Genomic DNA, 12922 nt, shown 5'->3' with positions numbered 1-12922 from the left:
TGCTGCGTACATTTGCAGAGTCCAACCCACAGCATCCAGATGTTACAGCATAGTGGAGGGGATTCTATGAAATCCAGTGTCCACTATGCGTGCAGGGACGCCTCCGGCATACCTGCGGAGACGCACAAGCGGTGCGTCTTTCCAGACCGCAGCATGTCTTATCTTGCGGAGACGCTTAGTCTCTGCAAGATAAATATCACAGTCCAAAGTATAGGACGCTGTGATTCTGCACAATTTAATGAACACATGCGGAATTATCGGCAATAAAAAGCCGGCAGCGCTTTGGATGGAGCGAACATGTGCTGCGTCCGAAGTGCTGCTGGTTTCTGCCCGCGGAAACCTACCCTAACTGAGGATTAGTATATGAAGTATAAAACCTTTAAAACCACCTTTGAAAACACTTTTCAGATGCTTCAAGGCATTTAAATTAAAGAAATACAACTTTCTAATAAAAACAGTTTCACATTTTTTTTTGGTTTCTATAGCTTCCGTTCAGATTTATGAGTTTTGATGATTAGAGACTGCAAACAAACAAAAGGTTGAGGACAGACAGAAAAAACGTATGACAACAAGATTTGGATACTCAAGGTTTGTGTTATACATTGGACATCCTCCTCTAAAAGCAGCAACCAGAGCTACAGCACTGTAGCTCTGATCACTGCTGTTTAACCCCATGAATTCTGTTTTGAATCTCCAAAAGTGACATTTAAAGAATGCCTTTTCAAAATCCTACAAATGCAATTGTGGGGTTCTGATGGTAACTGGTGGCCTACTGAAAGCCTTCATGGTACTCATGTGTAGCCCAATCACAAACTGGGATTCATAGGAGACCATTATTTTCCTATTTGCTGCAATACTATGACATTATTAATATAATGTTCACAGGACAATTTTCCAGTAAATCATGCTGTCAAAAAACTGCATGGTCTCCCACAACATAAAATGTCTAATAAAGTGAAGTAAACTCCATAATAAGACACTAAATACTATGATATTGTAATAAATAGATTAAGCGATCTCAGGCTCAGGTCCCCTAAGGAAACTAAAAAATAAAGTAAAAAAAAAAGTAATAAAATATATATATATATATACCTTAAAATTCAAATAACCCCTTTTTCCCAATTTAAAAATGAAAAAGCTAAAAGAATAAATATTGCTGTGTTTTTATTGGTACAATCTATATAAATATCAAATTATTTACAAGGCAACCTATGTACCCCAAAGTGGTGCCAATAAAAACAACTCGGCATATAAAAAAACCAAGCCATCATTAAGTTATTGCTCTTTTTATTTTACAAAGTTCTGAACTTTTGTTAACCTCTAAAATAAAAAATAATAAAAAACTTTACAAATTTGGTGCTTTTGTGATTGTGCTGACCTGGAGAATCAGGTCATTTTTACAATAAATGCTGTGAAAGCAAACTCCCCAAAAAATGATGGCGGAATTGTGTTTTTTTCAACATTCAATGCACTTGGAATTTTTCTTTGCGTTTCTCAATGCAGTATACGGTAAAATGAATGGTGTTATTCAAAACTACAACTCATCTCATGAAACCAAGCATATCACTATTTCCAGGGAAAAATTTTAAAAATGTTAAGCTCTTGGAAAAAAGCAAAAACGCAAAGTTACTCAGCATTATATATATTGGATCCATATACTGTAGAAACTGTACATTAATGATACAAGGTAAACCATATAATGTTCATCCACACAACAACGTTACGGTGCTTTTGTTTTACTCTTACAGAAAAATAATGCGGATAAAGCGAGGGAGGCGACTCTTGAAACTGACGGATTCAATAAAATGTGCCAATTCACCATCAGTGCCGTTTATGACGTCATGGATTTTATTTTTTTACCTTCATGTCAATGTGATGACGACTTCCATGTCTCAGGGTTTCTGATCTTAAGGCTGCCATACATCATAGATGAATGTCGACTGAACCTGCTAATTTTGGACATACACTCCAGCCGTTTATGTATATGGTAGTGGCCCAACTTTGCATGACATCAAAAGTCATAAGAAAGAAGTATTGGGCATGTTGGATGTCAGCATGCCCCATCTTTTTTTCTCAAGGAAGATAAGCCAACACAAGAGTTCATGTGGACGGTGGGTCATCAGGAATAGTTGTCTGAAAGAATGAGGGTTCAGCTGAAAGTTATCAAAGCAGGATGACCATCACTATGAAATATTTTACTCGCTTACATTGTAATCAGATAATGATAGACTTTATTTAATTCTGTGAGCAGATGTCCCTTAGGATGTACCATATTTAATTTTAAACTTGCCATATTATACCATATTTATAGCTGTTTTCCTTATAGTTATGCCTTCTTTTAAAATGAATATAAATGTAAAAGGGGTTTTTCCATCTGACATATCAAAAGGATAAACCATAAATGTATGATGGCTACAGGCCCCACCACTGGGACTAGAGAACCTATGGCGGGCTGCGTTATTAATAGGCTGTAAGCCAGATGCTCTGCATCCTTTGTGTGTGAACAGTGCCGCATACAGACTGTATTTGTTTGCACTGGTGTACCAAACGGCCAATCCCTGATTGTAGGCTGGCTGTCTCATCGGTATTACTGCACCTGTGTAGCCGCCATCTTTATTTGGGTCCGCTGCACTCTTATAGTGCATTTGTCTTTAGGCCTAGACAGGTAAGCTTCTGTGCCTGTTTTTTGGAGTGTTTTTAATATGTGGAGGACTATGGGGTGCATTATAATGTATGGAGGACCAAAAAATTCATAATAGAAGGAGCGTGGATACCTGGCACTTTATGCTTTTCTACAGATTCTATACTGATACTTCCCCTCATATTATTTTTTTTCTTACTACGGAGAGAATCAGGATCCTGGATGGAAGACTGAGGAATTTAGCGAGCAATGTGATTGTTTAGTATTAATCATGTAACATGTCTGTACATATTCCAAAATATATGAATAAAAAATGCTCAAAAAATCTTAGGCACCCAAAAGAATTGAAAAAAAATCGATTTTAGTGTGCAAAAGTAGGAAAGCATTAAAAAAAATTGTATTAATCTGATATTGCTGTAATTGTTCTGACCTGAAGAATAAAGCTGTCTTATCACTTATATCGCACGGTGAATATCATGAAAAAAATAAATAAAAAGCAATTTTCATATTTATCCTGCGCTCTATGCTGAGAATGATGTGAGTTGTAGTTTCACAAAACCTGGAATGTCCACAGTTCCTGCAACTACAAAATGTGTGAAAATGTGAAGCAATAGGAATGGTTTCTCTCCCAGACAATGACTCCTGCTCTTACATGGCATTTGTGTATTGTTAGATCTATCACCAGCAAAGAAACACTCAATGTTCTTGTTTTAAATGCATTTTACTTTTGGGAACTTTCCCTTACTCGCCCGATTCCTCCAGCCTTGATGCTGACCAATGTGATCTGCCATATTATTACTACTTGTTATCAATATGAACACCTGTGGAGATATCACTCATGGTAATTTGTGACATCATCAAATACAGGAGGCCATTGTTACCTCACAGCATGATGTCACAATGACTGTGGGTCTATGTAAATGGGTGTTCAGGGGCAAAGGCTCATTTCAGAAGATGAAGACGAGGAGAGCGGAGGATCCAGGATAGATGATACAGGTAAATAAGAAACCTTACAGGGATTTCTTAGTGAACTTACCCCCAACATGGACCCTCAGCGTCTACAGATTGTGGCTGTAAGGTGCTGGATTTCTTCAGTACTTGCTGGTAGAATCTCTAGACTTGGGTGATGAAGGTTCTTTGTGAGGTCACACAGCGGAATGTTGGACACTGAAAGTTCTATGCAGCAAACATGGGGACATCAGAGAGGTCAGCAGAAAGATGGCACCTCGGATGGAGACATTACAGTAGCTACTTCAGTCAGTGGCTGGTACAGATTGTTGGTGGTGGTTCTGTCACTTTAATTTAAGATTATTGGGGCAAAAAGTCTACCATTATGCCCCTACATGGGAGAGAGGTTGGTGTACATACATTGGGGGAAATATATTTATTTATATACTTTCTATTTATTTATTTTACTATTTTATTCTACTATTTATGTTACTTATATATATAAAGGCATTTGATGCAATTTTTTTTTTAAATCATATTTATTGCACCATTTTTAATTGCCTTCATCAAAACTTAAAATTCGTAGTAAAAGGAACATGGATACCTGGCACTTTATGCTTTTCTACAGGTTTTATACTGATACTTCCACTCATATGTTTTTTTCTTTCTAGGGAGAGAATCTGGATTCTGGATGGAAGACTAAAGAATCTAAAGCGATCAATGAGATTGTGTAGTATTAATCATTTAATATGTCTGTGCATACTGTACATATTTACAGGCTTTAGCACTATAGAGTGCTACTTATTTGTTTTCCAACTGTATAGGGTCCTGATAGGACAGTTACATGTCTGTATATTAAGGGGTACTGTTTGTAGGGGGGTAGTGTTCTGTTTTTTTACAGGGGAGATGAACGTAGTCAGGCTATGCGTTCCAGGGTCTGATCTGACGAGGAAAGGTGAGACGTGTTACCAGGACAAAGAAAATCTGCAATCCGGAAACGAGTCTCCATATTGAGTATCATTGCTCTATATATGTCATTTAGTTAGCTGTTGTATGGCCTTGGTCCAGGGTTCTCGAACTGATCGCCTTTTCCCGGGGTCAAGAAGGAATTTTTTCCCTGTAACACATTGGCTGAATGCGTGCAGGTTTTTTGCCTTCTTCTGGATCATTGGCTTTAGGTAGGGGTAGAGATTGTAATTAATAAAATATGTTTAAAATCAATGATCTGAGTCCTTATATATTTATTTCATCCTCATGTATTTGTATGTTAGTTCTCATTTATGATTCATGACTATGAAGGTATACAGAAATACAAGGGTGGTAATTATGTGTCTCCTAATGTAATGTCTGCATTTATAATGCATACAATAGAGCCATAGACAAGATATCTGAAGTAGTGGAAATTATTATCGTCATAGAAAATAATTGCGGGCTTGACTCAAATATCGAGTATAATGGAAGTCAATAAGAAACTCAAGCATTTTTCGGAAAGTTCTTAACAGGAGAGCTGGTGGGGCAGGAAAATCACTGTAAAATGGATGAAATCTGTGCTCAAATGGAATGGGAACACCACGTGGAAGACGCCTGGATGCATCTCTAACTCCAAGATCTCTACTGGGAACTAAGTAAATAATTTTAAATTATGTGGGGGTCCTCATTATTTTTTAAAATAAGCCAAGGCAATGCAGACAGCTGAGGGCTCATATTATCACGAGCCCTCAGCTATCTGCATTGCCTTGGCTGGTTTTAATAACCAGCCAAGGCAACACAGACAGCTGAGGGCTCATATTATGGGAAGGCTATGATCATTTGTCCCTTCCCAGCCTAAAAAAACCCTGCAGCCTCTCCAGGATTGGTATATCACAGTAAATGTGCCAATTCTGGGGCTTTGCCATATTCTTCTGGATTGGGGAAAGCTATGGGGGTGTCTTATAAACACCTCTCCATTACTAACCCCTGGGCTTAACCTGACATTACACAGCTGAGATCAACAACCCAAAAAATTACCCCAATTGTCTCCATTACTAACCCATGGGCTTGTGCTGACATGAACCCCCAAAAATATTATACCAATTGCCACAACAGGGCAATCCAAAAGAGTCGGGTAAAGTGACAGAATTGGAGCATCTCATGTGATGCACCAATTCTGAGGCAGCTGCGGATAATATAAGCCTGCGAGCTGTCTGCTTTACATTGGCTGGTTACCAAAAAAAAAGGGAGACCTCACGTCTTTTAAAAAATATATATTGATGATATTTGTCTGTGATGCATTTTTTAGGTGCGTTTTCAGCCACAAAACATGCGGTGTGGGGACTTGAGCATGGCGCTTGAGCACCCAGTATACTTGATCAAATTAAATATGTATAGCTGAAATTTTGGAATAACAAAAGAACCATATTCCTAAATTTGGGATACTCTCCAAAATATACAATTAGAGAATGAAGGACATTGGGAGCGTAAATCCCTAAAATACAATATATTGATGTGACATTAAGTAGATTCTAGATCTTGTTTTTGCCAAAAATTACACAACATATTTAATCAAAATTATACAAAGAAAAAAACTCAAGAATGGACAAATGACCATGTAGAAAAAGTTGTGACTATAAAAACAATACAACCTTGGGGTAATACAATAGGCATGCAGCGTATCAGGGCGTAAATAGGGTCACTAAAATATATATGGCAATATACAGAGTAAGATTCATTATAATACATGACCCATAGGCATGGGATGTGAGGATTTGCATAAAATTTATTAAAATTTATAATACACAGGAGAAGTCAGTGAGGTGATTGTTCACGAAAATCGACTATTTTCCATATAAGCATATATTACATTCTACAGCATGGTGGGGAAGGAGACAGTAGGTTGGGGGGTTGCAACAGCTCCAGTGATGTGATGGTGAGGTGGTAGCTCCAGTAGTGGTGAGGAGGCAGCGGGGATCATTGCAGGCTGTAAGCCTTCCTGAAGAGATGGTTTTTCAGGTTACGTCTGAAGGATTGTGGTTGATAGTCGGACGTGTTGGGGCTAAGAATTCCAAAGGATGGGGGCTATTCGGAATAAGTCTTGGAGGCGGTTGTGTGAGGAGCGAATAAGTGTGTAGGAGAGAAGGAGGTCTTGGGATGACCGGAGATTACATGAGGGAAGGTATCTGGAGATTAGTTCAGAAACATATGGGGGAGACAGGCTATAGATGGCTTTGTGGGTCAGTATTAGTAATTTGAATTGGATACGCTATGGGAATGGGAGCAACTGAAGAGATTTGCAGAGGGGAGAAGTGGAGGAGTAGCAAGGAGAGAGATGAATTAGTCTGGCGGCAGAGTTAAAGATGGACTGGAGAGGTGCGAGGGTGTTAGCAGGGAGGCCACAGAAAAAGATGTTGCAATAGTCGAGGCCGGAGATGATGAGAGCATGTACAAGCATTTTAGTAGAATGAGGGTTGAGGAAGGGACGGATTCTGGAATTATTTTTGAGCTGGAAGTGACAGGAGGCGGAGAGAGCATTGATGTGCGGTTTGAAGGACAGGGCAGAGTCCAGGGTTACTCCGAAGCAGCTGACCTCTGGTACGGGGGGAAGCATGATGTCATCAATTGTTATAGATAAGTCGGGTAAGGAAGATCTGTGAGATGGGAAAAGATGATCAGTTCAGATTTGTCTACATTGAGTTTGAGGAAGTGAGAGGAGAAGAAGGAGGATATGGCTGATAGACACTCCGGGATTCTTTACAGCAGAGAGGTGATGTCTGGGCCAGAGAGGTAGATCTGAGTATCATCGGCGTAAAGGTGGTTCTGGAATCCATGCGACTTTATGAGTTTCCCCAGGCCAAGTGTATAGATTGAGAAGAGTAGGGGTCCTGGAACAGAGCCTTGGGGGACTCCAACAGAGAGAGGGTGGGATGAGGAGGTAGTGTGGGAATGGGAGGCACAGAATGTGCGGTTGGAAAGGTATGAGGAGATCCAGGATAGGACGAGGTCTTTGATGCCAAAGGAGGAGAGGATCTGTAGTAGGAGGCAGTGGTCATCTGTGTCAAAAGCAGAGGACAGGTCTAGAAGGAGGAGTATAGAGTATTGTCCGTTAGCTTTGGCTGTAAGTAGGTTGCTGGTAATTTTGGTCAGGGCTGTCTCAGTGGAATGATGGGGACGGAAACCAGATTGTGGATTGTTAAAGAGAAAGTTAGATGAGAGGTGGGAGGAAAGGTCAGCGTGGACATGCTGTTCCAGGCATTTAGAAGCGAAAGGGAGCAGCGATATTGGGCGATAGCTGGACATGGCTGTTGGGTCGAGAGTTGGCTTTTTAAGGATAGGCGTGATTGTGGCATGTTTGAACGCAGAAGGGAAGGTACCGGAAGTAAGTGATAGGTTGAAGAGGTGGGTTAGGGATGGGATAAGAGTGGTGGCGAGGTTGGGGAGGAGGTGGGATGAGATGGGGTTGAGTGCACAAATGGTTAGGTGTGATTTGGAGAGAAGATGAGCCAGCTCCCCTTCAGTGATGTCGGATAAGGAGGTAATGGGGTTTGGGCATTGGTCTGTTATACAAAGTGGTTGTGGTGGTTGAATAATAAAGACTTGCTGTGTTTGGTCTATCTTGTTTTTAAAGTGTGCAAAGAAGTCCTCAGCAGAGATTAGGGAAGTTGGAGGGGGCAGTGGTGGGTGGAGGAGAGAGTTAAAAGTATTGAACAACTGTTTAGGGTTGTGGGATAAGGTAGATACAAGGGATGTAAAGTAGGCCTGTTTAGCAGAGGTGAGGGCAGATTTGAATGTGTGTTGCTTGTGTGAGTGCAGTGAAGTCATCTTGGGAATGTGTTTTCTTCCTGCGCCGTTCAGCAATTCTGGATGCTTGCCAAAGCTTTTTAGTGGTGTTATTGTGCCAGGGTTGTCTATTGATTCTTTGCATTCTGCTATGCATGACGGGCGACCGAGTCAATGGCTGATGCGAGAGTGGCAATGTAGAAACTAGAGGCAGTGTCTGCGTCGTGGAGTGAAGATATGGAGGACAGTGGTAGGATAGAGTCAGAAAGTATGTGAGTGTCTAGATGTGCAAGGTTTCTGCAGGGGTGCGCATGTTGCCGGACATGGGTGACAGGTGAGGAGGACAGTGATGAGAAAGAGAGTAGATGGTGGTCAGATAGAGGTAGAGGGGAGGTTTTGAAGTTAGATAGGGATATGCAAATAAAGTCCGTGGAGCCTCATTTAAGAGTCTCAAAAACGGGACTAGCAAGATCTTCCTCCAGGGAAGGACCCAGCCAAGGATTGGCTCCTTTCGGAAACCATCATTACCACTATATTAAGTGGCCCTTTAAGTCAATATCCAGCTCTTTACAAGTTTACAGATATGACAAGGGAAATACCAAGGGCAGTTATCCATCCACAGACAGCTGTTTCGGGGTGTTGCCCTTCATCAGTGTGGAGTAGGATTCTGGCTAGGTGGGAGCAATGCCTAGTAGACCAACATCACAAAACAATCACTGACCTCAGGGAGACCAGTCAAAGAAAACACTGCGGTAGCCAGCAAAGTCACTCAGAGAATTCCTAGGTGCATTGCTCCCTGGGAAATACGAATATGCAAATAAAGTCCATGGAGCCTCATTTAAGAGTCTCAAACACGGGACTAGCCAGATCTTCCTCCAGGGAACGATCCAGCCAAGGAGTGGCTCCTTTCGGAAACCACCATTACCACTATATTAAGTGGCCCTTTAAGTCAATATCCAGCTCTTTACAAGTTTACAGATATGACAAGGGAAATACCAAGGACAGGTATCCATCGACAGACAGCTGTTCTGTGGTGTTGCCCCTCATCAGTGTGGAGTAGGATTCTGGCTAGGTGGGAGCAATGCCTAGTAGACCAACATCATGAGACAATCACTGACCTCAAGGAGACCAGTCAAAGAAAACACTGCGGCAGCCAGCAAAGGCGCTCAATCAGTGAATTCCTAGGTGCATTGCTCCCTGGGAAATGTGAATATGCAAATAAAGTCCATGGAGCCTCATTTAAGAGTCTCAAACACGGGACTAGCCAGATCTTCCTCCAGGGAAGGACCCAGCCAAGGAGTGGCTCCTTTCGGAAACCACCATTACCACCATATTAAGTGACCCTTTAAGTCAATATCCAGCTCATATTTGTAAACTTGTAAAGAGCTGGATATTGACTTAAAGGGCCACTTAATATGGTGGTAATGGTGGTTTCCGAAAGGAGCCACTCCTTGGCTGGGTCCTTCCCTGGAGGAAGATCTGGCTAGTCCCGTGGTTAAGACTCTTAAATGAGGCTCCACAGACTTTATTTGCATTTTTGTATTTCCCAGGGAGCAATGCACCTAGGAATTCACTGATTGAGCGCCTTTACCGGCTGCCGCAGTGTTTTCTTTAACTGGACTCCCTGAGGTCAGTGATTATTTCATGAAGTTAGATAGAGAGCAGAGACGGGTGAAGACCAGGTCTAATGTGTGTCCGTCTGTGTGGGTGGCTGAGGAGGACCACTGAGTAAGTCCAAAAAATGAAGTGAGCGACAGGAGTTTTGCGGCTGCTGACTGGTGGATGTCAATGGGGATGTTGAAGTCACCCATGATGATGGTGGGAATGTCAAGAAAGTGAAGGAGCCAGGTAGAGAATTGGTCAATGAAGGCAGTGGTTGGGCCTGGAGTTTGGTATATGACAGCCACTTGGAGGTTGTAGGGCGAGTAAATGCGGACAGAGTAGTCTTCAAAATAGGGGAGGGCAAGGGAGGGAAGAGGTGGGATTGGGTTGAAGGTGCAATTGGAAGAAAGGAGAAGGCCCACTCCTCCACCATGTCTGTTGTCAGGAGGAGTGTGGTTGAAGTGAAGGCCACCATAGCATAGCGCAGCAGGGGAGGAGGTGTCGTAGAGTGTCAGCCATGTTTCAGTGAGGCCAAGGAAGGAAAAATTGCGGGTGGTAAAGAGGTCATGAATCACATGGCGTTTATTGCAAATGGAGCAGCTGTTTATTGCAAATGGAGTCGGCATTCCAGAGTGATCCCGAGAGAGGGAGCAGGGTGGTGGGCGTCAAGGGCATGGATTTGAGGTGAGAAAGATTTCGGGTGTTTGTGTTGGTTTGGGAACTATAGAAAGGGTAATAATGAGAGGTATGAGCTGTGGGGGTCCAGGGTTGGGAGATATGTCGCCAGCAGTTAGGAGAAGCAGAGAGAGGCAGAGCAGGTGGCAGGAGGAGAGTGGGAGATTAGTTTTGTGTGTTATTAGGAGAGACCTAAGGTTGAGAAACAGGTCAGTGGATGAGGTCAGGTGGGGGGGCAAGAGGAAAGGAGAGATTATTACTTGGTTAGAAGGTGCTGGGGTCTGTGGATAGCAAAGGAGAGTCAGGAGTAATGGAGGAAAAACCATTAGAGCATATTTAGGCATGGTAAGAGTAAGTGTGGAGCTAGCAGAAAGAAATTTTGTATATTTTAACAGAGGGTAGGCATACCTTCTGGTCACTTCTGGCTCATGTCTGGCATATTTCTATTGTTATCTTTAAAAAAGTCATCCTTGCAAAAGACAACCCAAGGTCTAGACAGCCGTGTGCCTCTGAATTTATGACAACTTAACAGCACATGAAAAGGCCCAGGTGTGATCACAAGGGAGGAGCAGCAGGAAGGCTGGACACAGACACAGGAGATGATTAATTAGAAGTCAGAAGAGAAAATGCAAAAGGAGATTGATTCACATGGACAGATAAGGCCAAATTGTGTTTTAGAATCAAGGAAATAAGGTGAGAAAGGAGTCAGCGGACACACTGTACCAGTAATAGAGAGATACAGAGTGATTGGAATCAGGAAAGATGGGTTATGGTATTGCAGCATTTATTTCGGTATTTTGAAGAAACATACCTCCCCCTTACTACTAACCCAGAAGTGAAGTATGATCGGTGGTGAAACCTACAAACTTGGCCTGAAATCATAATATAGGTACATTAATAAGTTTAATCAATTTTAATCAAGATATTATTTTTGTTCTGGACTACCCCTTTAATGACCGCCATTGCAACTTTTTTCGTTTTAGCACAACTGAGGAAAAATTTTCTTGTGCGCGATGTAAGGTGAAAATGCATCAGCCATATGTCATTAGCAACAGCAGCATCTACATGGTTAACAGTGAGAGGAAGCTCCCTCTTTAACCCCATGGGCACTTGATTGTGGGGTGCTAGCTACGGTGGCCTGTTAGACACTGCTTATGGCATGGCCTAACAGGCAAAGTGTCAGTGAAAGGCTGGTGTCACACACAACGTATAAAAAAAAAAATCGGTTTGTTTTTCCCTGACGAGATTCGCAGAAAAGTTTCATGAAGAGTGATTTGCTGATGACACAAAGCTAGGAGGGATAGCTAATACTAGAGAAGAGAGAGAGAGGATTCAAAAAAATTTAAATAAACTGGAGAAGTGGGCAGCAACTAACAGAATGGTTTTTAACAGGGAGAAATGCAAAGTACTACATCTGGGCAATAAAAATGAAAAAAGCATATACAGAATGGGAGGAATAGGGCTAAGTGACAGCACATGTGAAAAAGACTTGGGTATACTAATAGATCACAGACTGAATATGAATCAACAGTGTGATGCAGCAGCAAAAAAAGCAAATGCAATTCTAGGATGTATTAACAGAAGCATACAGTCTAGATCACGTGAAGTCATTATTTCCCTCTACTCCTCTTTGGTCAGACCTCATCTGGAATATTGTGTCCAGTTTTGGGCACCACATTTTAAAAAAGACATCAACAAACTGGAGCAAGTTCAGAAAAGAGCGACCAGAATGGTGACCGGTCTGCAAACCCTGTCTTATGAGGAAAGGTTGCAGGATTTGGGAATGTTTAGTTTGCAAAAGAGAAGACTGAGAGGAGACTTAATAGCTGTCTACAAATATCTAAAGGGCTGTCACATTGTAGAAGGATCAACTTTATTCTCATTTGCACAAGGAAAGACTAGAAGCAATGGGATGAAACTGAATGGGAGGAGACACAGATTAGATATTAGAAAAAACTTTTTGACGGTTAGAGTGATCAATGAGTGGAACAGGCTGCCACGAGAAGTGGTGAGTTCTCCTTCAATGGAAGTCTTCAAACAGAGGCTGGACAGACATCTGACTGGGATGATTTAGGGAATCCTGCTTTGAGCAGGGGGTTGGACCAGATGGCCCAGGAGGTCCCTTCCAACTCTACAATTCTACGATTCTATGATTCTATGATTCTATGATCCGTATGTCATCCGTGTGCAATGCGATGATGCGATTTCCTCACATCAAAGTATCCGTGTGACATCCGTATTAGAGTTGAGCGACTTTAGTCGGATCGGGTTTCATGAAACAAAATTCGTTTCAGATGAAACTGG

The 12922-nt window shown here is 41.8% G+C and overlaps 1 long non-coding RNA gene across 1 annotated transcript; it reads right to left on the bottom strand.

The window, feature by feature from the left end:
- Positions 1-1909: 1909 nt before the first annotated feature.
- On the bottom strand, positions 1910-11107 carry LOC141074473 (uncharacterized). The gene is made up of 3 exons (XR_012227188.1): positions 11027-11107; positions 3678-3817; positions 1910-2133 (listed from the first exon to the last, which is right to left on the bottom strand). It is a non-coding gene; the product is annotated as an uncharacterized lncRNA (long non-coding RNA).
- Between the last annotated feature and the right edge of the window lie 1815 nt (positions 11108-12922).

Source organism: Dendrobates tinctorius, unplaced genomic scaffold (genome assembly GCF_039654945.1).
Source record: "Dendrobates tinctorius isolate UK_male_01 unplaced genomic scaffold, ASM3965494v1 ptg000015l, whole genome shotgun sequence".
In the NCBI taxonomy this organism is placed as follows: domain Eukaryota; kingdom Metazoa; phylum Chordata; class Amphibia; order Anura; family Dendrobatidae; genus Dendrobates; species Dendrobates tinctorius.
This window is presented reverse-complemented; position numbering and strand designations above follow the sequence as displayed.